The sequence below is a fragment of the Aythya marila genome, assembly GCF_965140915.1.
Source record: "Aythya marila genome assembly, chromosome: 2".
NCBI classification, from domain to species: Eukaryota; Metazoa; Chordata; class Aves; order Anseriformes; family Anatidae; genus Aythya; species Aythya marila.
The window spans coordinates 47831210-47856329 of NC_139043.1; the positions used below are offsets into that span (position 1 = coordinate 47831210).

Genomic DNA, 25120 nt, shown 5'->3' on the forward strand with positions numbered 1-25120 from the left:
TTAGTATTCCTGAAATCTTCAGCACAGTATTTTTCCTTTTAAATATTCGTGTTCTTTCCCATTTGTCTAATATTGATTTACCTCCTGCCAGCTGTGCAGAGCTCCACTTTAACACACGTTAGTTGGATCCCTTGTTTTCAACAAAATTCACAAGTTCTACCAAGATTGCTCAGAAAATGAAAGATACTGGTTAACCAAGTAACACGGAGGACCATTATTTGTGTAGATGTCCTGTAAACAGCAGCGTTGTGATATTTTTTTCCCAATAGCTGGCATCACAGTTACCAGTATTAATGATCCTTATTATTTTTAATTTAGGTTAAGACAAAAGAAATACAAAGAGAAAGAGATCACTTGTCACCTTTTCTACTCAGGAGTAGAAACATGTTAAAGTGACTCCATTCAGTTACAGTAGTTTAAGCTCCTCCTTTAGTTTTCTGTCACTAGGAAAACATGCCACAAACCTCAGCATCTATTTCACTTTAATGTTTTAGATTCTATCATCATTATGGTTCTGAAATGGCAAATTTGTTGATATAACCTGAATGTTTAACAGAGAAGTCAGTTCATGTCAGGAAGTTGAGAGACTGTATATTTCTCATCTTTTTTTTTTTTTTTTCCAGGGTGTAAAAAAAATAAATATAAGAGAGATTGTAAATATTTAGTTAGAACGATGCTCCAGAAATTGCTCTTCAATGGAATACATGCACATAAAGTTACTGGAAGCAGTACTAAAAGCACACTGGCTTTTAGTATGATACCATAAATGATTTTTGATTTGATAAGGGCAAAAGGAAAATTATAAGATAGCAGAGGGACTCCGGCCCCTCTCTCATCTTTAATAACAAGAAGAACATCCATACGTTCTGCTGGCAAGCCAGGGGAAAGCTACTGGCAGTCAGGGAGCACTTATCTCACATCAGACAATATGACCAGTGCCAGCATGTTCAAAACCCTTTTTTTTTAAAAAAAAAAATCTTGGTTCTGCTCAACATTTAAACACATTGCACAGAACCTGAATTCACTTTAGTATCTTTGGAAAAAAATAAAAAAAAATAAAGTGGAACCAGGGAAAAAGTCTTCCACAGAGCAAGACAAGACCACAAGATTATGCAAGAGGAAAAGAAGCAAAAGTCTGATTTTCCACACAGCTAAACTGCATCCTGAAATGGGAGATAGGTTCAGCTGTGATACAGAATAAGAATACAAACTAAACTCACCAGGAAAGAAGCACGAGGTAACTGGAAGTTTTCAGTTTAATTAATGAGTACTTAAAAATGCCTGACTGACAAAAACAAAACATTAAAGTCCATTGAATATAAACGGTGTAGTATTCACTGTAACAAAGACATGAATCTGAGTAGGGAAATGTGTAAATCATATAACTCTGAACTGATGCCTTAATTGAGCAAATGAACTACTCAATGCCATGTAATATACACTGTCTGTTTAAAGAGGTACCTGATCAGAGCAGACAGGGCTTTTTCAAAAAATTTTTTTTTTGAAAACTACAAAAAAAAAAAAGAAAGAAACAATCTTAATCCTCATCACCTACATACATCTGACAAAGATGTATCTGAATCCCCTAATGAGACCTACCTGTATCAAAACCTCAAAAATTCTGGTCCTAGAGTGCCTATGTAATTTTTAAAATAGGAAAATGCCTCCTCAATCACTTAGACATTTAGGAAATGTTTAGAGTTTTCACTATCTCCTGTTTTCTGTTTCTTCCCTTAATAACATTCAAATCAAAAATTTATTTTACTGTCTGTCCAGTCTCAAGATGCTGCTGCCCATCTTTCTGCCTTGCAAACTATGTGAGGACATGGCGATCACATCCAATTCTGTCCTTCTTCCAGTTGCTCAAAATAAGCAACCAAACAGTTGCCTACAAGCAAGTTAACAAGACAAAAGCTGTGCTCAGACTTCAAAAGACAATACTTATTCTGCTTATTCTACTCACTGGATACACTCACCCTGTAGCAATAGTGCTGGTGCATGGTGTTAGTGTAGGTTAGATACCACATATTCAGTTCTCACCAGCTTTTCTGGCCCTAGCTTCTCTAATTAGACAGGTCCTGAGACCATACCTACAAACGTATGACTTTTTTTATAGATGGTTTTCACAGCATATAAAAAAACAGCCAACGCTGGCTTGTATGTTTCCAGACAGAAATGGGTTCAGTGCCTGATACAGGATGGATCACCTAGAAGCGATCTCAGACTGTCCTGAAATCATAGTCAGGCATTTAAAGTTACTTCTCTGAGAATCAAACACAACAGCAAAGAAAGGGGAAAGGCAAATGCACGCAATGACCATTGTGATCCTGCCTAAGCATCTTGTTCCAGAAAAAAATGCATCTGTTCACTTTTTTGTTCTATCAGCACAGAGCTGTTAGAGGAGAAAATAAATAAGTAGAACACACATTTTAGGGCTTCAAAACTGAAGCCACAGAAACAGAGCTGGGCTCTGTTAATAAGGACAGCAGGTCTGGGCACCACGAGAGTTATTCATACACAGGGCTGTATCACATTTAAAAGCTGAGCTGAAAGTTTCCCTTGCATGCCATTTTAAAACCATTTCATAATTAAGCCCTAAGAGATGACAGACATTTACTGACAGTTAATGCACTGCTGCTAATAGGCACAGGAACAGAGGTGCAAGGGCAAGTGCTGTTAATCTCCTAACAAGTGCAGTCGTGTCTCAGATACACACTGCATGAAAGTATCTGGCAATATTGCTAATATTATTTAAAAGGCAGAAGTCTAGAGATTTCACAGAAACTGACACGCTGATTAAGCAACCAAAATAATGTTGACCTGGAAAAAATCTGAGACAATTTGCTCGTTTTAAACCCTCTTTTTCCATGTAGGGAATGATGCATAAAAAATGACCACTGTCCCTTCCCCTGCCCCATTTTGTCCTTTAGCAGTATCAAATCCGATCTTTTTTGCTTGGCTAGAAACCTTCCCGGGATCCAAAACAAGTGGGGATGTCTGTCAGCTTTCCCTCAAGGGAAGGGAAGTGCTGAATATTCAGTCGTAGGTTTCTTTTCAAACGCTTTACTTGTTTGTTTTAGGGAAGCCTTAAGAAGAGCAAATAGAAGAGGTCTGAAACCCTCCAAACAAAGTTGAATTCCTCCTCTGAATGCCATCCCCAAGTCATTTCAGAACCACGGAAATAGCAGGGGTGGAAAAGCAGACTTGGAAGACACCAATCCTTCTGAAACGGCTTTGGTGCTGGAGGCTGTGCCAAAAATATTCCTCCACGTGAAGGTTTCCCGTTTTTTAAGGACCTGACCAATTTTCCCCATGAAAAAAAAATAAAATAAAAAAAAGGAAAAAAAAAAAGTGACAAAAAGTTCCTTTGTACAAAAGTAACTCTGGCACCAAGGCTTCCAGGAAAAGAGAGCTCGTCTCTTATGGAAAGATGCCATTGGAAGTGATCAAGGTTATCGAGGGTCTCACAGACAAAAATCTTCCATGGGACAAATCTTAACCCCTGCTTTTGGGACAGCACATGAAGACTGTACGGTGTGGTTCTGAATCAGTAATAATCATAATTATTCTCAAATTACAGCCAGGTCTTGCTGAGAAGTTGTCAACATTCACATTTTCTAAGGCATTTAACAAATCATGACTGCGACTGACATGAATATTCAGAGCAAATTTTGCTGAAGATCCCGACTGAAATTCATAATCGCGTTGGCTCTACATGCTAGTTAGCGGCTGTGGCAACCCGACCGAGTATTTTAGATATTGATTAAGACCCCGGGACCCAGCGGGGACTCTGCCTATGCAAAAAAAAAGTACGGGATTTGGGGCTCGGGGGCAGTCTCCTTCCAGAGCACATTATCTCCGTGCGCCCTGAGCCCTCCCCGTTACCTTCAGCCGCGGAAGGACGGGCCGGCAGCCAGCGGGGCGCCGCCGATAAACCCCGGGCTGAGCCCCCCGAGCCCGGCACCGCCTCAGCGCCCGCGGGGAGGTCCCTCACGACCCCGTGTCCCCGCACACCGCGGTCCCCTCTCACCTCAGGCGCTGCCTCCTCGCCGCCGGGCGCTCTCCGCTCCATGGCGAGCCCCGCCGGCCGGGGATGGGCTCGGCGCCCCTCCGAGCGCCGCCTGCCGCCGGGGGCACGCCTCTCCCGGGGCAAGCTCCCGTGCCAGCCGCCGCACGGAGCCGGGGCTGCCTTGCGGAGGGGCTGCCCCGAGCCCTTCACCGCCGGGCTGGGCGCGGGGAGGCGGGGAGGCAGGCAGGGACCTTCCGAAATGGTGAAGGCGCCCTCCCGGCTGACGGGTTCGCCCCGGTCGCGCCGTCCATCTCGGGTAAGTTCAGCCCGTTCAGAAAGCCTCTCGCAGGGTCGGTGCAGCAGATGCAGCTCGGCTCCGACAGGCGAGAGCTGTCAGCGAGCCCGCACCGCGAGCGAAGTGCTTTCCACGCCTCGGGAGAGCTGTCTTCTTCCCAAGTTTCTGCTGAACTCTGGGGCACCTGCTGTGCGCCTACGTGCGGGGAGCCGGGCAAGGAAACGCATCTCGAAGCAGTGCCTCAGGACCCCAGCAAAGCACGCCCCGGGGTGGGTGTGCACAGACCCTCTTCCAGGTGCCTCTGGGGCTTCCAGGACTCCTCGGACCAGCAGAGCCGGGAGCAGCGTTCACATATGGACAGGGACAGTCGCTTCCCTGCCCGAAGCCTCTGGTCTGCATGCAGGGATGCAGGAAGATGTAGAGCCTTTTGATGCCAGTGTGTGTTCAGGGTCTGCCCACGTGTACCACGCTGCCGTGCAAACAGGAAACACAATACCTGCAATTTTCGTGTTTTTAATAACGAGAACATGTCCAGGACTTCCCTCCGTCAAGTTGTTCTAGGCTATGGCATCTTGTTTGCAAGAGGGATTGAAATACTTTTCCTGAGGTACCCCCTATCTCCCAGTTTCTTCAAAATGACTCTGTGCTTAGTATCTGGCTCCTGATTTTTGTCAGTCTTTACACCTTTTAATTTATTTACTGTGTATGGTATCATTCTTTCCAATTTCTTTTAGTCCTTCTTCTGCCCCATCTCCTTGGGGAACCTTCTGGCTATTATTGGCTTCTGTTATGCTTTTTGCCTCTTAAGACCGAAGCAAAGATTGTGTTTGTATTATTAGTGTCTTTTCTCAGTTAGTGAATCTGATGCAAGAATATAGGAACCATCAAACTTGATTAAAAACTGCCAGTCTCTGGCAGCCCCTTGCCTCTGCAAGGAGCCAGCTCTGCAGGTCTCAGAGAAAAAAGCAAACCCTTATCTGCTGTAAGCAGCCACGAGGATGCCCACTTACACTTACAGTGTGGCGAAAGAAGCCAGTGGATTGCATATCTCATGCTGCTTGATGTTCTCTGTCCCCATTTAGTTGTGTTTATACAATCTGTAGGCATTAGGGAGGTTCTCTTTGTACATACATTTCATCCTTCTACAAGTTATTGCTTACATTTAATACAAAAGTCCATCAAGTCTCAAGGGAGTACTTCATTGTTCTTAAGTATCTGATTTTCAAGGTAATACTGAAGAAGAGATCATCAATTTAAATATATTGCCTCCTAAGTTCATTTCATATTCTTTTCTTGCTTTATGGAAATAATGGACAAACAAGACCACCCATTCACCCTTCCCTGTGTCCTTCTCAGCTCCTTCTTGGCACTCCTTCTTGCATTCTCTCCATGAATCATCGCCTCAGCTCTCCCATTGAAGTCTGTGGCAGTGAGACAGGCATCTCAGGATCTGACCTTGTTTTTACCCATACTAAAGAATTATCCAAAACCACTCACATTTCTCTCACAGCAAGATCTTTTTTATTTTGTTTGTTGCCTGACAGCACATGCAGCCCAGGACATACTTCTGCTGGCATGAGATTTCTACCCATTTACTTTTCGACATTCTCCTGTTTATTTATCTACTTACCTTCACCATATACAGCTTGCATTTTGTCAAAATGTTCTGAGTTAAAAAATGCTGAAGCATACCTTTATTATTTCTTCCTCTAATTCCTAACCAGTAATTTGAGAAGTCTATGGACATTAGGAGCCTGATTCTGTTCATGTGCAGGTGAACTTCATAAGTTAGCTTTTGGCTTGCAGTGGGCCAAGCCATTCTGCATGCAGTTAGTTGGATGTCCCAGAAGTGAAAAGCGAGCATGACTGCACAAGACTCTACAAGTGTAATTTCATGTCTGAATATGTCCAAAGTATCTAACAATGTCTTTATTCTCCAAATTCCACTGAGTTCCTAGACATCTGAATAAAATTCTCTACTGGACTCAATAACTGTGATGGCGAAGAGGGCAGTATGCCATTTACAGGGTCCATGCCACTGACCTTCAAAAATACAAACCTGCTTTTACAAACAGGTGGAGAAAAGGTTGCATGGAGCACTTCACTGGTTTGGATAGGACCATAGTTGTACATTTATGGCAGAACTGATGTTGAAAGCCAAGTCTCCACCTCCAGTCTTCACATGGTGATGCTGCCTTTGTGTTGCTACGTGCTTGTGTTCCTTATGGGCAATCTCATGTGTGTCTTTCCATGCCTCCTCACACCACACCCACAACTGCAGCAGGGAGGCTGTAGACTCCTATTCAATCCTTCTGAAGACCATAGCAGAAATACTGGGCAACAAATCAAAATGTAGAATGGCAGCTTAGCTTCATGCTATGCCTGTAGAAGAGTGGGAGAGCTACTGTTCCTTCTTACTCTTGTTCCAGAGCTTGCCTGAAGTAAATGTATCAGGTTTTGTTTACAATCAAGCCTTCCTATTGCAACTAAAAAGACATTTCTATGGTTTTCTCTGAAGAGCTATTTTTACATGAATATATAGGTACAGCCTCATCATTCTTACAGTTTAAAATTTCCAGTTTCTAGTTGGTCTAGTTGCTTCTTCTCCAAATAAAATTATCACCCGAAGTCCCAATTATGTCAAAGAAAGTATGATTAAATGCTTTGCAGATATGTTTGCCCATTTCTTCCCAATCCATTCTACTGGTGTTACCATTGCTTCTGTTCCACAAAAGCTATTGTCACAGCGACAGGGCAAACACCAACGCCAGGGCATACATCAGTTTAACTTGTTTAATTAGTTTAAAACTTCTTAAATAATCATTTAGAAAATAAACTTATAAACTTAAAATCATTCACACCTTACATGCTTGCAGTCCTCACTGAGACCTACTTTCATAAAGCAGAAAAAGAAGTTTGTAGCGCAATCCTTAAAGGCTTATTATCTGAAAACTGAGAAAAGATAGACTGTTATCCAAGAGCTAGGAAGAGGGAAAGGCTGCCATACTCTAGATTTACTGTAGGGTCATCCTTAACACTACTGGCTTGTTGATTTCTCTAGATTGTTTTATCACCTTGGTTGTTATTACTGCCATGATGAATTGATTTAGTATTTGTATTATCTAATCTAGAATGGATTTTGTGGGTCAATAAGATGTTTCAGATGGGTGTTGAAAAACACTCTGTAAATGCTTTCACCTTCCTGGGACTCTTTTGGGTTAAATAACATTAGGGATTAAGGTTTATGTAGGTATTAGTACTCCTGTTTTGCAGAGGGAGAAACTGAGACACCATGGTTAAATTACTTCACTGGTGACCAAAGAAATGGGACACAGCTTTAGGCAGTAAGAACCTGTACTAAAGCTACAGAGTGATTTTGCAGTTTCATCCTGGTGGCCCAGTCAGCCAGGTTGTGTTATCTGGAAACCGAGTTGTCTCCATCTGTCTCAAAGAGTAAATTGGAAGTCTTTGCAGGGAACATGCCTAGAAACACCAGCATCAAGCAGAAGCTGAAGCTGATGTGTTGTTCTCACGTAAAAAGATGAATCCCAAAAGAGAGGGAAAGGTGATGGGTGACCGTGAATTTTGACTGCCTGGGGTGTGTTGTAGACTGTGTCGACAGGTATAGAAACTCACTCCTCAGAATAAGTGACAGAGATAAAAGGAAGCCCCAGGAAGCCTGACTCCCACTCCTCAACTCTAATAACAGAAAGAAATCCCAGAGATGGCAAGTGAAAGTGTCTGCAAAGACTGTCAAGAACCATTATTGCAATAATTTTGATAGATTGTCACCAAGTATTGCTGAGTGTGCTTTTGAAGGGACAGAGAGACAGACAGCAAAATTTTGCTACCTGTCATGGAGATAATTATTTCTGTAGCTGTAAAGAAGGAAAAGAATAGGAAAAAAATGAGAAAGGAAAATGAAGCATCGCTTGCTTCAGGTAAGAGTGATTTTTCAAATAGGAAATAATTAATTCAAACTGTGTTTGCATGACTGCAACCGATTCCTTTCCAGGTACCTGATGTGAACGAAGTTCTTGGAGCTGAGAAATTATACTACAGATAGCAATGCAGTGGGGAGGGACAATGTAACTGTATCAGTGACAGCAGTGAAGAAAATAGAGTAGTTTTTCCCTCAAGCTATTTGTGAGTGAAGTGCTCATGTGCATGTGCAAAATATTAACAATTTGCTATAACAGTGGCCAGACATATATAAATATAATATTTTTTCTGTGTATTTATGTTTTTTTTTTTTTTTTTTTTTTTTTTTTTTGTTAAAGAAGGAGGATGTAGAGATTTCTGCAACCTATATATAGGAATTATATAACCAGCTGCAGGCAGGGTGTACTTTTTATATTAAAGACAATTTTTCAAAGTATTTCAGGGAAAATTACCCTAGCTGTAAAATCACAAGAGTTAAGTAAACAAAGGAAATTAAGAAAATGACAAGACATCATAGAGCTACTGTGGTGATGGGCTCATAATCACTCTATATCCTTTCTGTGTGGAAATAATATTGCTGTGAGTTACAGCTCTGGTATTTCCTCTTTTATTAGACATCAGGTTATGTTATTGCAGCTTTGCTGAGAGTCACAACAATGAATTTGGGTCTCTACAGTCTTTTGTATCCAGTTCCAAGACCACAGTTGTAACAAACAGAACACAAGCTATTTCCCAATTAAAGCTAAACTTGGATTTAAGGCAGTATATGCAAATCTACACTGAAATGGAAATCTCATTAATGTATGGAAGTGTTTATTTTCTCCTCATTGTGTTTATCTCCAGAGGGCAGGTGGGGTGGAGGGGAGTGTAGCTCTTCCAAGCAAGTAACTGCTAGCTCCTTGGCTCTTTGATTTGAAAATGAGACCTAGGCATACATATTAACAGTATTTATCAAACCAGAAGCCTCTGGAGAATGAAATGTACAGTTATATTTCAGCTACTTTTTTCCAGCGGGGGTGAAAATTTATGCTGTGACTGTCCCCATGTACAGATCTGACCAAACTGCCAATCTCAGGTGGATAACAGCACTCCTCCCATCCAGGCAGCAGTGCTGTTCTGATTGTAGACTGTGCCACACATTCAGAAATTTATTTTCTACAAAAGGTTCAAATGTAAAAATCAGCATATGTCACCCTCCATGTTGGCACAACAAATCCCATCAGCCAGGCTCAGGCTGAAAAGATATTTTGCTAGTGTCAAGATTTGCCCACTCAAAATACCAAGACAGAAAACATTCTGTAAGTGGGAAGAAATACAGTGCCTAAACTGCAAGGAATTTTGAAAACAGGTTTCATCTCTCAAAGCAGACATAGGCACCTGAGACTCTGAGATGAAATGATGCTTACTGAATAAAGACATGCTTAGGCAGCCAAGCAAACGAGGAAAAATCCAACAGTGTTGATCCTACCCTGCTTCTGGCAAAATTTCAACCTCAAGGGTTAATGCTTCTTTAACACAATTTGTTGTGTAAATTCAACATTCACCTGAAGTATTGTATTTGTTGTATTACAGGCTTTGCAGTCTGAAGACTCTTAAGAAATTTGGCTGAAAATCCAGGACAATGAGAGGATAATATCAGGATGATCTCTATGGGGTTTATCTACACTTTTGTACTCAAAAAATAATCCAAATTAACCAGTTTCAGATTTTTTTTAATGGATCATTGAACCAAGGTAGGTTTCTATGTTGACTCTCTTAATCAGAACTCAGGTTTTCTCATTAAATTGTAGTTCATTTTGGGAAATGCAATAGGAGAAGTAAATCTGAATGTCAATACACAGAAATTTAAAACAGTTTAACAAAATCATTTTGAAAGTTGATTCAGATTAATATTTAATAATTCCAGCATTGCAGCCTTGTGGAAGTTTATGAGCATGGGAAACTTAAGGTACTGTAAAGCAGCTTTCAAATTCTCATTGCAGGACAATATTGTACTTTCACAAAAGACTAAACTACCACTGGGAGTGGTCTGTGTAAGGAGTTAATATGCAGTAGTGTTTACAATCCCACTCTAACTTCACAGTAACTTCCTGCATAGATCTGCATACAAATAGATAGGATAGATACAGTGTACACATTATTCAGCTTGCTTTGCACAAATTGCAGCACTTCAGGTACAAAATAGATCAGAGGACAAGTAGTAAATGATGGCTATGCCAACATTAGGGGGAAAATGGTGTGGAGGACTCAATATCTGCACTCTATGTGTTTCAGGAGTTTTTAGTTCAGACTAGCTGCAGCATGCACACAGGGACACAGTGCCCATTAGTAGCTGAAGTGTGTCTTTCAGTTCAGTTCCTGCAGAAGAGCTCCAGGTCAGGCAGTGTGAACCCCAGAAGAGTAAATGGGGAGTAAAAAGAACTGTTTTCAAAAGCATGGTCGTAAGCTGAACAGTGATGCTAATGCAGACATGCCCAAGCAATGCATGTTGTACACAGAAGGGCTAGTCCGATGCCAGCCTGGGCTCACCGGGAGCCTGGGCTGACCAATGTCCTAGAGACCTGCTAAAGGATGGCTCGGGGAGCCCCTGCATTAACATTTTCCATTTTGTGGAACAAAGATGCAGAAGAGCACTCTTTATTTTGATGCCTGTGGCACCATTCAAATTGTCACAGCACTTCATGTGGAAATAAAAGCGACTTTGTTAAGAGCACGCATAGCACTCTGTTACAAAAAGCACGTCATAAAGGCTGCATTGAGAACTGTCCTGAAGCTCTTCCTCCCCAAGTCTGTTTGCCATGAGAAACAGTAATCAAATAGCACTGGAAACACTGGACTCCCGTAAGTAATAAACATGCTGCCTGCAGAATTCACTAGGCAAGTGGTCAGTGGGCTTAATGAATTTGACTGTGTCTTTTTAAAGATTTCATATTATTAATGACATTTGCAGCTTTCTGTGTTAGCTTACTGCAGAGCCTTTGAAACAGATTTAAAGGTTCAAGAAGGGATCTATTACCACTGTACTACCATTGACTTTAGCGTTTCTTTTGTTAGCTATGTACATTGCTGTGAGGATCACCTTTCAGCCTTTAATCTCTCACCACTGAACAAAAAAGAAACAGGTAAATAATTTCCTCATGTTGCAATTAATATTTAATGTAGTGCTGGCATATGTGGCTTTTATTCCTAAGAAAACAGACCTACACTTCAAGCAGCCTGCAACATAAATTAGAGAAAACTGCGAGGTTCAGCAAATATGTTTGTCCTCTTTACATAGCAATTAAGACAGAAAAGAAAACAGATGGCTACAGGTGGGTCCCAAATAGATGTGGTTATGTTCTGTACATAAATCTCAAATATCCAAGATACTATGCAGCTACTTTTTTGGATTCTGGTGTGCATAAGAGATAGGTGAAGGGCTTTCTGAAAAGCAAAATGCACATTGTGTTATCTGCGATTCTGTCAGCTATGGGTTTAAAAAAAAGAGAGAGTTAGGATTTGTAGAAGGATGGGGAGAAGAATGCTATTACCCCATTAATTCTGGTGTAGTTCACATAAGCAATGTGTCTTAAAAAAAAAAAACAAAAAAAACAAAAAAAACAAAAAAAACAGAATTCCACTAAGACTTGTAGAAGAAAGTTTAATGTATGTTGCATTGTTTGTGAAGTTGAATGATGTTTAAATATCTATTTGCAAATGACAGTGGGTCATAGCATGAAGCAGAAAAAAGCCACTGCAGTGAAGAACATGAGTAATTTCAGTGGTGGTATCTGCAGAATTATTTAAGTGGATTTGTGTGATAGCTGAGGCTATTTTCATAGCGTTTAGGCTTGATGAGGGTAAGACTGATGTCTTCTCTGCTCTGCTTATCACATTTACTGCTTAATAGCGATGGAGCTGCTCAAAACAAACAAACAAAAAATTGTCAGGAAAGTCGAGTGATTGCATTACCAGGTAATGAATACCCAGAGTCACCAGCAGTGTTTCTGGCAAATAGCAAACAAACACCAAACTTCTGAATTCCCAGAGGTGGAGGTGATTGCTCAGAAACACTGGCAGGGATTCTGCCAGTGGGAAGTGTTACAAAAAAAGGCAATTGCCTTTGGCTCCTCCTCCTTCTTTGGAACCTTTTCCATTTCCATAGAGCAGGAATTGCTGTGCAAGAGAAGGGAGGACAAGGAAGGAGACAGAGTGAAGTGTTTTGTCAAGGAGCAGCAGCCATCTCGGCTGTCTTTTGCTCATTTTCAGTTTCAGACTGAAGGTAGCTTTTGAAAAAAAAAGTAGTTATTAGGCTATTTGGGAGCTGGCACACTGCCTCTCCTCAACCAGCAATTAACTTGAGTTAGAAGATGAGGCTGCTATTTTGTGAAATGCTTATTGTCACTTAATGGTCATGACAGAGATGAGACTGCTGGAAAGTGCAAAATTGACTCACTTATGCAAGTCACAATGCAACCAACACCATCCACAGCAGCAGAATCAAACCATACTTTGTGCTGGGAAATTCTTGTGTTGAACCGTTGAAAGCAAAAGATGTCACTCACTTTTCATTGCCCTCTTTCAGCCAGCTGGTTTTGAGATGTGGTTTTATAAATTCAAATAGAACCCAACAGCTATTTTTATTTATTTATTTATTGTTTGTTTTTTAGCCCTTTTCAGAATGACACGCCCCAGAAGCCCATAAGCCTTTTGGTTTGATGGTGCATATTGAGCAGACATCTTTGCTTAACCATTCACAAATATCTCCCCAGGATTTTTTTGTTTTTTAATTTTTTATTTTTAATGGGAAAGTAACACCTCATTTAGAGACCAACAGGACACCTGAAAAATTCATATGAATTTCAGGTGAAACACCTCTAGGTACAGTGTGGAAACAGATGGTTTACTTGACTGAAGAAGGTAATTTCTCATTCTAGCTATCTATCTTCTGTATCCCTCATTCTAGTTATCTATCTTCAGTAAAACCAAGGTGACAGATAAAATGTCACTAACAACCTTCATACTTTTCCTTTTAATTAATGATTCTTTGGGTGAATCAGCAAACACGTAAGACTCATCTTTTTTTATGAGTAATTTGCTACTAAAACCTATTTCATTATTGTAGTTCAATGGTGCGGTTGCTTCCTTACAGTACACATTTGCAAAACACTCTTTCAAAGCCCAAGAAGAAATTAAAGTTGATTAAATACGTAGTACATTGCCAAAAGCTACATGGAAACTGGCACAAGTATCTTCACAATCTAGAAATGTTTATTTATTTATTTTCTTCTAATGAGGGGGGTTCTCTAGAAGTTACTACGAAGATCTGAGGGTTAGACCTTGTTGCTGAGAAGGGCTGGAAGCAGCTATAGCAGCTGGCTTTCAGTTGGCCAGCTGGTACAAATCTCAACACATAGCCTTTCAGGGCTGCAATTTTTCTTCCTGTCTTCCACAAGTTTATTCCAAGAAGAGACATGATAAATTATAATTAGTGTTTAATATTTACATTTCTTTCATTCAAGATATTACCAAAGATGTTATTCTTCCTTTAATTTTCTTTTTCTTTCTTTCTTTCTTTCTTTCTTTCTTTCTTTCTTTCTTTCTTTCTTTCTTTCTTTCTTTCTTTCTTTCTTTCTTTCTTTCTTTCTTTCTTTTAAGAAAAATACCATGCTTTCCTATAATCTTATTAAAATCAACAGGTTTGTCTGAGCTTACACCAAAGAATTATGCATGTGCTCAGCATTTTTCTCATTTTGCATCTCCTCTGGCTTAGAAAACGTTGATCTTTCTCTGAAGTCTGCATAACTCTAAAACACCAAATGAATGTATTTCACATGACCAATTTGTCTTCCTCACCTCCCATCTCCTCATTGTGAATTTATAGGTCATTCTGCCTGGCAAACTGTTATGGGGAGAGAAGATGTCCCACAGCTGGGTCTGAGGGTCCCAGTTTCCTGACCGGAACTTTGTGCAGACTGGCAGTCTGACAGCTGTTCATCTGCTCCCTGACCCAGAGCTCTACAGGGAAACCACCTCAGTGACATCAAGGGTGACATGGTGTACCAGAGCCCCACCACATGACTGACTTAACTCTTGTGCCACTGCAGCATCTGTCAACTAGCTTGTCTGTGAAAAAAAAAAATAATTACCTGGGATGTCAACTAAAAAAACAAACCAAAACAAAAACAACAATAAACACACACAAAAAAACAGCATAATGAAGTTCAAGATTATTGTACTTTCTGCACATGTAAGAAACATTCACCCAAATGGTCTTTTTATCCTACTACTTAATTCAATATACAATAATATAGCAATTTCCCAGGATCACGAACACATTCATGTGCAGAAAGCAAACAAACTCAGTAAGTTGCTGACGAAAACAAACAAACCAAATGTCTTTCCCCAGAACAACATGCTCTCAACCATCATCAAAAAAAGACACCTGTGTAAAAATGGTGACAAAAAGCTCATACTTAAGGCACCCTCTCCTGTACTGCACTACTTGTGATATAAAACCATGTAGTTTATTACAGCATACAAAAAGATTTTATCTGAAAATACTCTGTAGTAGCTCTTTCTAGCATAGGAATTATGGGCCATTAGCTATAGAATAAGAAATTTAGAGTCAAAATCCAGCATAGCCTAAACTGTATTCAACCCATTCATTTATAAGACAGCAGCAAGGCACCAATACCTTTACTCAAATAGTTGGATGTGAAAGTAATCAGTGGTCTAAGTCCAGATGCTAAAGGCAGGTGTGAAAATAATAAAAATTACTCAATCAGATGCCACTAAGAGGTCGTGTGGCTTGACTCCCCAGCATAATGTATCAGGAAGGTGGGGAGAGGTTCAAGGCAACAGCAGCTGGAAAAGTGCAAGAGAAGATGAGTTTCATCCTGAGGAAAAAATAGTGTCAGGACATTCATAAGAGCAGAATGGGAGAAGAGCGTGTGACAGGCACACTTTCAGTGGAGTAGAGGACAGCAGATTATTTCAGATCTGAAAATTTCAAATTTAACCATAAAATATCATTGGCAGTCTCCTGCAGAAGTCTGAATACCAAGGCATTAGTTGAACATGAAACTACAGTTACAGGAAGAAAAATATATGGCCTGAAGGAGTGGATCAAAAGAAAGAACAAAATGTCTGAAGAGCTGGATACTATAGAAAATCCTGGATTGACAGTGAAAAACCAGGAAAATATTTTATTTCTAAAACTGATGGCACCATCATGCTTAAAATCGCATTATGCATCATGCTTTACTGACCTGTGGATGCAGAGAACACGAGGACACCCAGGTAAAGCCTGAAGAGCCACCATAGGCTTATAAATAGTGGTGAATAGCAAAATAAATAAATAACCTATAATTAAATTGTAATTCAACTACAACCAAATAGGCACAAAGGAAATTGAGCTTTGGCTCCAATTTCTCAGAGAAAAGTTGATAGTCCTACTTCAACAAAATAGGTGGGAGAAAAATGTATCCTTTTGCAAGTGCATTTTCCTAATTTTAACTACCACATTTAACTACCAGCTCTTAAATCATGTCTGAAAAGGCCAGGAAAACACATTAGCACCTCTGCACAAGCATTGTGTTTTGTTTGAATATGGTTGGCTTGGGGAGAGAGGAAAGAAAGATTTCTAGTCTCCCTAGAGATAAGGCCTGGGGGCTGTTGGCACAAGCACTAACCAGGGTAGTGATTAAAGATAACTGAAAGAAAATGCCTTTAAAGTAGAATTCACAAAACAAAGCAAAACAAACAAACAAACAAACAAACAAACAGAAAACCCATTGAGCAGCAAATAGGAGACAGGACCTCAGTGAAGAGTGATTAATAATTAGGTCACTTCTCAGTTGCAAAACTCTTTTGGGAACTACAAATGTATTCTAAAACAGGAGTCAGAAACCTGCCAAAGCTGATTTGCCTGGCTGTTTCAGAAACCCTCCTGGATTCCCTAGTTTAGTTTTCACCCTCACAATTATCCCTCTGCCAGGGCAACCAATACAGTACATTGACTAACTTCTAGAGCTGCTCACTGCCACTCTCACAGAGTTACCAGCAGAGCTCTGGGAGGCATATGCTGGTGGCTGCTTCTGAGCAGCTCCCAGCATTGACCAGAGGAATGAGTGATGGACCAACCAAGAATTTCTGTGCAGAGGAAGACAGTACAATTCTGAGTTATCTACTGCCTTAAAAAAATTTCCCTTTCTGTGGTCATTTGTCTTCTATCTCTGTTTCCAGGTCAGCAGAGCACTTGCACGTACATTGTATGTTGAAGTACACATTGAGGGCCTTTGCACGGTTCTGACTTGGTGTGTGCAGGCTCTGTCATGCAGCTCATTCGGAAAATACCATCCAATTGAATATTAGCCAGCAGTTACACCCTGAATCCAGAAGTGGATTCACAGTTATGATAGAAAAGATGAAGCTGCTGCTTGCTACCAGAGAGCTACTGCAGTAAAGGTAAACAGAGAAATGTCATCCTCCCATGTACAAGACAAAGCATGCCAGCCCCTGGAGCTTTAGTATATACGTCTCCATTTATTTTCTTTCTGACAGCTTAAAATTTGTATTATTTTCAAAAAGGAGAGTATGTGGACAATAAAAATTGTTTGCAAAGGATAACATTTGTGCTCTGGAGGCAGTGTCTGGATGGCTGAGATGGCACCTCAGCGGCAGGTGGGTACAAATTTCCAATCAAATCAGTCATCTGTGCAGAGTGGGAAGTGAAGCTCAGCACATGTTTTTGGCAGGTCTGGGTGCAGTGTGGCTGTTTTTTAAACTAGTGTCAACTCGCTCTGTTGTTTTGTTTCCCAAGCAATGTTTGAGTGGTGTCAGGCTTTGAAGGGGCTCTGCCATCACAATTGGGATTGGAGTTGGATTTGGGAGCCGTGAGGGGCTTGTAGGAAGTACAGATCAAGTGGGAGCTGAAGGCAAGGCTCACCTGCAAGCCAGAGCAGGTGAGGGCTTGGAGAAAAGTCAGACCAGCATTAGCACTGGACTTGCAGCCAGAAGCTCAGCAGTGGGAACAGCCTGCTCCAGCCAGAGCAGAAGCTGGTCAGATTTGGGTGCCCTGGAGGGTGCAGAACTCTCCTCAGGCTGCTCCTCTTCTGGGGCATTGCCATAGTCCTTGGGATAGACTCAAGTCTACAAGGCTGCGAAGAAGCAGAGGACAGACCAAACCACCTGCAATCCCACCTGCATTATATGCTAATGTGCTTTAGTCAAAGTGACATGCAGGGATTAGTTATTTTTTAACCTAGCGAGAACAGCAGTATTCTCTGCCATTCCTTCTATAATGCAATTAAAATTTTGCTTCTGTTTTATGGTAAGGGAAACAGAATAAACAGAAAAAAATGAATAAACCCCAGAAACTCTCCCTAGACAAAAAACATAGATATAGGCTCTTGTGTTTTTGTTATGTATTTTTTCCTGTTACAATGTGGAAACAATTTTAAGGGTTATATGTATTAAAATACAACGTATATAATTTAAAACTATTTTCCAGGCTGAGATGAAGCTTTATTTTATGTTTTGCACTCATACAATATAATCTTATTTATTACTACTACAGTAGACTTATTTGATGCAGTAGTGTTTTTTTTTTTTTTTTTTTCCCAGTTATGCATTATCATTTAGTAATCTCTCTTTGGGAGTAAATACTCACTAAAATGAATTATTATTATTATTATTATTATTTTCAGCCCAGTCCATTTAACCTAAGCTAAAATAAATATGGGTACACTGGCAACAACTCACTGCCCATGGACCACTTTAGTCATATACTGTCAATCACATGTCACTGCAACAATTTTTCAGTGTCATTGTTTATTTTAGATTAAGTTGACATGCTTCTGGCAGTGCATTTTTGCTGTGCCTTTGATTTTGCAGAAACAAATCAATTCTGCTTTGAAAACACTTGATTCTGTTTTAGGGCCTTCAGAGTAACAGATTGTGCAACTGTCTGTACAGGTGAAGATTCTCAGCTTAGACTTTAGGTACTTTAGGTACTTTAATCCATCTTTTGGTTATTGGCTGAGATACTGAATACCAATGTAGGAAAATATTCCATCACAAAGAAAAGCAGGCAAAGGAAATGAGTGGTATACATACACTGCTTACACAAAATGCAGGCATTTTTTCTGAATAAGCAAGCTATGATAATGTGAGAAGTATGGGCTAAGTGGGCAGGGAGGAAAACATGAAAAGGAATATTGATAAGAAATTGATTTGCAAAGACCTAGAGATTTTGAAGAAGTCATCCGGTATCAAGGGTTATATTTTGGGGGTCTGAGAGCGTCCTCCCACTAAACAGCAAGTCAGTGAAACCCCAATACTCTCTATCATTATTAGCCAATAAACTCCCTATATTACTTATGTAAATCTTATAGATTTGGCATAGTGCAAGGCTTTGTGGAAGGTTAGAGATCAGTAAAAGCCATACAGGATTTTCAGAAGAGGTCTGCTTTCTGGTTCTGGCTAAGTTATGGTATGAACAACAATGGAGAAACAGCTGGTGTGCATCCATGAAGGTCCTGAAAGCCTTGGAGAGCAATTCTGATAGCGTGAAAGTTGGGAAAATGAAGGCAGGAAGAAGCACAAAAACACGAGGAGAGAGATTAGAGGTATATAGGATCAACCACTTATCGACCAGTAAGGAAAATATGAAGCTAAATGGGGAAACTTTGGGATAATTTTATCCTTTTGAAGCACTTGGGTTTAAAGACCCTTTTCACAGTTTTGGGACAGTGTACTTGAAGTGCATTGCAACATTTTTTTATTCTTGTATATAGGGTTTGAAACAAAGAAAAACATAGAGAGAACTAATACTTTTCCAAGAAGTTGGTGTAAAAACTGAATTACACTGAAAAAAGAAAGCCCACCAGGATTTTACCTTTCATGAGTGAGATTTCTAGTCATAGTCAGCATTGAGACAGAGTTTTGACTGATTTCACTGGAAATAGATTATTAATGAAAAAGCTTTGCTGAGCTTCTGAAGTCAGAAAAAGTCACTTAAAGTTTCTATGAGTTTGATGTCATTTTGTCACAGAAGAAAGATAATCTATTTTTCCTTTGAAAGTTAAAGTCCTTTCAGAGCCACAGAACTTAAATAAAAATAAAAAGAGTCAGTAATGCAAAGAACAGAAATCTCATGTCTTTTGAGCATCGTTTTTTTTTTTCAATGTTACAAACCAAATTTGCAAAACAATCAGAAACAGTAATACAACTTATGTAATACGGAGACATATGTAATATGAAGACAAAAGAGATGGTCAGATAAATGGTCTTATTCAACCTCCTCCTGTAATATTTGGAAATATTTATAGTTTTTTTTGTTTAGGAGACTCTCATTGATCTCCTTCTCAACATCATTTATAAGGGTTAAGATAAAACTTTTAAAGATAAAAACTTTTAAAGATAAAAGTTAGCATTCTAAACAAATGGTTGAAGTAATATCTTCAAGGGTGGCAGGAACACTATAGAGACCTTTGTTAAATAACTTACAACTTTTTTTTTTTTTTTATACTTTTACAAATGATCTAAAGTAAAGAGTAAAGAACATATTAATGAAAGTTCCAGATATATTAAATTGAAGGAAACTGTGAATATGAAAAAAAAATACAAAAACAAAAACAAAAAAGACATGAAAAATAGGAAAGCACTCAACCGGATAAATATAAGGAGAAAGTGAGAAAATGTGATACCATTTATGGAATAAAACTAAAAACCTAAAAACCTATTCTTATTCACAAGGGGAAAGAACAATCTAAGACACGCACAATCAAATAATCAGATAAACCTGCGAATAAATTATATGGAAAAAATGTTAGGGGATTTTATTTGCAATGTGGAATAGCAACATAAAATAGCCAGAGCAACATATAATGAGACTGGAAGATACAAATAGAATCCTTTCACAGTCACACCTTCAATAATCTGTTCATTTCTGCGTCAGATGAAAAAGATCTGATATTAGGAGACAATTCAGATAAGAGCAGCAAACATACTTATCAAAGTCCAAAGTAAGTCTGATTTATAAGGATGAATGAAAAGACTTCAAAACCTATAATTAGATTAAGAGACAAATACAGCTTGGAAACAAAAGAAGAGTCTTGAAATATACAAAAACTATAAATAGTGTAGATAAAGGGACATAGCTAGCAAACTGAAAGCAAAGTTAAAATAAGAATTAATAGGTGAAATTAAGACAGGAGGAGTTCGGAGTGGGTGTCAACAGTCCCTTCCCTAGCAGAAAATTCTGTGTTTTTGCAGTGATCTTGCAGGAGACATAATGAAAGAAACGTCACTAGGCCCATTTAAAACCCAAGAACAAAATATGCTAGAGAAAATAACACGGAGTGAGCAGATTTGGCTGCTGGGCTAGCAGTGACTGATACCCCACCCTCCCTCAGCACAGTCTCTGTGTTAAACCCAGATATTTTCTTTGCCCCTTTTTGACAGAGATAAGTTAAATTCTAGCACAGACACTGCTTTGGACTATGTACTATGTTTGTTTTGCAGATTTAACTGTGCCCAGGTAAGACAGTCCAGCATACTCTAATGGCATTTCTAAGCGTGGCAAGTACAAGACTTAGTGGAAACTGTGTTAGCTGGGAACAAGAGGCTGTTTCTGGCAACTGCAGGAGTGGTCTTCTTTGGGAAGAGGTACAACATTTTGTCCTCTTTCACAAAGCAGAGGAGACCAGCAGGTAGGATTAGAATTACAAATCTGGGGAGCTAAGAGCAATGTCATGGCTCAGTAACCTGGTAATTCTGAAACTGGAAAATGCTTGTTAAATTTCTTGGCATTGATGTTCTGATGAGCAGTTAAGCTGCACAGCATCAAAAGTGAGTTGCTGGGAGGTAATGTCTTCTCTGCCCACCTCTGTGATCCAAGTGGATATTTCCCTCAAACCCTGTTTTCTCTCTGGGCCAGCATTTCACACCAGCACTGTGATAAAGGAGTCTCATTAGCACAGACAACCCTGCTTCACGTACAATGTGCCCCAGCTCACAGTTTCTGTTTTCCTAAAACAAATTCTCTGTTGCTATTGGAAAGGATATCGTGTTATTCATTAAATCTTTTATTAGCACGCTGCTGGGTTTCATTGTCTAACAGCACCCACTGTGTTAATGATCATACAGTGTAACATTGAATACGTACTGTGGGAAATAATACGCATAATACAGGCAGGAGGGCAATTGATTGGATGGTTTAATCTACTAGTTTATTCCCCCACTGCCATTAAAAAGACAATATCATTGAGTGAAAATGCCAAGACATCATCTTGTGAGGAATCTTGCCTTTGATGAGATTTAAAGAAGCAATGTAAAGTAAAGAGAGCATTAAAAGTAAAGCAATACTTACATAAAACTCTTCCAGACCCAAATTAGTCACACTGTTTGCAGGTAGATATATGTTTCAGGAGATACATTTATACAGTAGCTCTGAATGTCTTTCAGCTTCATTTACTGGATGAAATAAAATGCAGTGACCTTTCAATTTTTATTTTATTTATTTTTTTGTAAGTCTGAATCAGAATCCCAAACCCAAACACCCCCAAATGCTGGGACAATTTGGATTGGATAGACAGATTAGCTAAGTAGTTAGGGATAAGTTTAGATATTTGTGGAGGAGGGAAAATAAGTCTTCCAGCGTGTTCCACTGTATATAATCATAATATCTGCATGGAAAGAGCCTGCATTTGAATAGGGGAGAATGACTAATCAAGGAAGAGAACAATGAAGAGGGAATACATGGAAGAACACTAAAGTTCTCCAGTTACTGGAAAAGGCACAAGCCACCTCACCTACTGCTAGATCCTTACATTCAGCTGAGGTGATACCATAGGAGGAAACCACCATGTAAGCCACAGCCTGACTGAATGGCAGCAGGGCCCACCCAGGGGGCAGCTGCTTGAGCAGGTTTGCAGTGCAGTAAGAAGTTAAAAAGCAACAGCCAAGGCTAGGCCAGGTGCTTGAAAGATCAGCCTACTCATTAAGGGAAAGATGAGAGTCATTTCACCTCACCCTTCACAGTTCTGCCTTTGCAAATTGGCACCATGAGTGTGGCTGTACAAACAGCCACGTTACTTACTTGGAGGAGGAGTTATTGTAGGGGAATTACAAGAGTCCAGTTGTATAGATTTGGGAGTCCCCCTTTCTCTTCTTTTCTTCAGGACCATCTTGTTCCAACCCCCTGCCATGGGCAGGGACACCTCCCACCAGACCAGGTTGCCCAAAGCCCCATCTAGCCTGGCCTTGAGCACCTCCAGGGATGGGGCATCCACAGCTTCTCTGGGCAGCCTGTGCCAGGGCCTCATCACCCTCATATTTTTATGAATGTCTCTACAGCTATCTTCCCCTTTGTGTGCTGTTGGACACAATTTCAAAGTGTAAATGCCCACATGCATTTTGGTAAGGAAAGACACTAGGGCAGTCTTCTTCCTGTCTGGTGGCATTTGCAGGCACCAGGGCAGGAAGGGTGCACTTCTGCCATCCCTACTGTCTGTAATGTGTTTGGAAATATTATGACAAGTAGTTTTTGTGGGGAATTCAGACATCCCATCCACTGTGTAGAAGTCACGACAGGTACTATACACAAGACTGGGTAGCTCACGCTAGAATCCTACCTAGCACTGGGAAAATCTACCTTTGAGGTAGGCATTGCTGTAATGCCCCAGACAAGCACCTTCACCTAGCAGGAACTGCAAATGCCAAATGCCTCTGTGAGTGCAGCTCTGAAAGGAGCTGACGAGGCACTGGGAACTCAGAGCTACACAGGAGGATGGGCTGCAGCCACACTGCTTGGCTGATATTTTTGTAATTATTCTGTTTTATAATTGAAAACCCAAAGCTTTTCATTCTCTCTAGCAGTCCCATGAAGATGAGTCACCAAAATGAAGAGCAGATGCTGCACAAAGGAAGCACTGAGAGTGAACCAGGCAGTGTGTTTGGGGATTCCCATGGAGCACACCCTGCCTCAGGACCCTGGTGAGGCACCTGTAGAGCAGTGGTGATGGTGATGGGGTGGCAGCAGTGGGACGGTCCCTGTGGGAGGTACCTCTGAGCCCTTGGGACCCGCAGAGGGCTGTATGAGCCTTGGTGAGACACCTCCTCATTCCAAGACACTTGGTGGTATTTATCAGCAGATGAAAAAACATCATTTCTAGTGCCTGGCGTTCCTCCCATTGTGAGCTCTACTGCTTGCATTTCTGGTGCCCCTTGTCCCCTGGGCCTTTGTAAGGCCCTTACCATCCAGGTTGGAGAAGTGATGTGCATTACACAGATGCAGGCAGAAAAAAAACAGTGCTGTGAGGGGCAATGCTCCAGCACAGGAGACTTTGAACGGCTCCTGCTGGTCCTTTTTATGCCTGGGATGGGTGCCTGCCTTATGGACTCTGAGCTGACTCATGGCCTTCTCCACAAAGAGGCAGCCACTGTCACAGGGCCATGCCCAACATGGCCATGAGCCTTGCTTTCTCTGCACTTCAGTTTCTCCCCCGTGAGCAGCAGTGACTTCCTCCTCAGCAATGTGGAAGAAGCAAGCCTGTTCAAGACCCCTTCCCAGAGCTGGGGTGCACAGAGCATTGGTGGAGGTACCCCTTGGCAAGGGAGTGCCCCACGGCCAGCGATTTGCCAGGGGAAGGCTTGAGCCCACGCCTGGGCTCATAGGCTTTGCCAAGCTGTGATTTTTTAGTGAAATAAGTGGCTAGAGGAAATGGAATAAAATTCAAATCAATTATGCTGTTCAAAGTCAGTCTCTAAATTAATCCAATTATGCTGCAGCAATCTTTGCTTAATGCCTAGGAGCTAGGAAAAGATTGTTAAAGCGGTGGTTTGGAAAATTAGTTGATAATGGCAATAACCAACAATGGAAGATGCTATACTGAAAGTGAAGTGGCAGAGTGGGGGATAAGAGAGGGGAAGAAAACACTCTATTATTCATACTTCAAGTGAAGTATATTGCTTAGCTATTAAAAGATAATGCACCAAAGCTAACCAAACACAGTGCTGCCCCAGATCTCAGCGAGGAAGAGGATGAAGCTTGCTTATCACTCTTTACTAAGGGAACTTCTCAGCACTGTTATTATTGAAGTACAACTCGTTACAACTGTTCCACAGTGGTCATCTTGCCAACATAATCTCTCTGCCTCTGTCAGGCAGGCTACTAAAAGCCAATTTTTATGTTTTCAAAATTTGGGCTTTGAATCAACTCGGTAACACAGCTCAACTTCAGGACATTGATATTTGTAACATAATCGGCCACTTTGGACTTTCAGTTTGGGTCCTGAACAGACTAAGGGGTTGCAGGTGCAAACAAGAATATACTGCTGCTTGAATTAGTCAGTTTGTGTGCACAACAGCTAAATAGCTGAACTTGGACCTTTTGAAAGAACCAGTGAAGAACTGCATATTAAATCAAACAAGATGGGACATGAAAAATATTTTAAAATATTTGGTCCAAAATGCCTATGTAATGTATAGCAAACAGGCAGTGAGAATTTGGCTAATTGCACAAGTTTTGATCAGAGCCTTTATCTCAGGTAGTCTTTACAGTGGAAAAAAATGACCTAAATCATGAAGAATGCTTATGAATTTTGTAAAAGACCTATATCCATGCCTCTATATCAAAGTCATTAGTATCTGGGGTGGTTTGCATGCCTTTAAACCCAAATGTCTCTGAATCTTGGTCTATTTTTTTGTTATTTTGTAGGATAATACACAGCTAGACTTTATTTCTGAGCCCTAGCTCTACTCTTCAAACTATATTGTTCAGATCCTCTCTGCTGGAAAACAGATGCATCCACCAGTGCCTGATCTCACATATCAGAACATAAAGAATATATTTATAAGACCCTCTGCTAAGAAAATGCTTGAATGTAATT

At 40.5% G+C, this 25120-nt stretch overlaps 1 protein-coding gene across 1 annotated transcript in view; it reads right to left on the reverse strand.

Moving 5' to 3' along the window:
- The window catches only part of KCNG2 (potassium voltage-gated channel modifier subfamily G member 2), a 53677-nt gene extending 49612 nt beyond the window's left edge, over nucleotides 1-4065 (reverse strand). Inside the window, exon 1 of the mRNA XM_082754752.1 lies at nucleotides 4031-4065. The gene's annotated coding sequence lies outside the window, so the exon portion shown is untranslated. The remainder of the gene's footprint in view (nucleotides 1-4030) is intronic.
- Between the last annotated feature and the right edge of the window lie 21055 nt (nucleotides 4066-25120).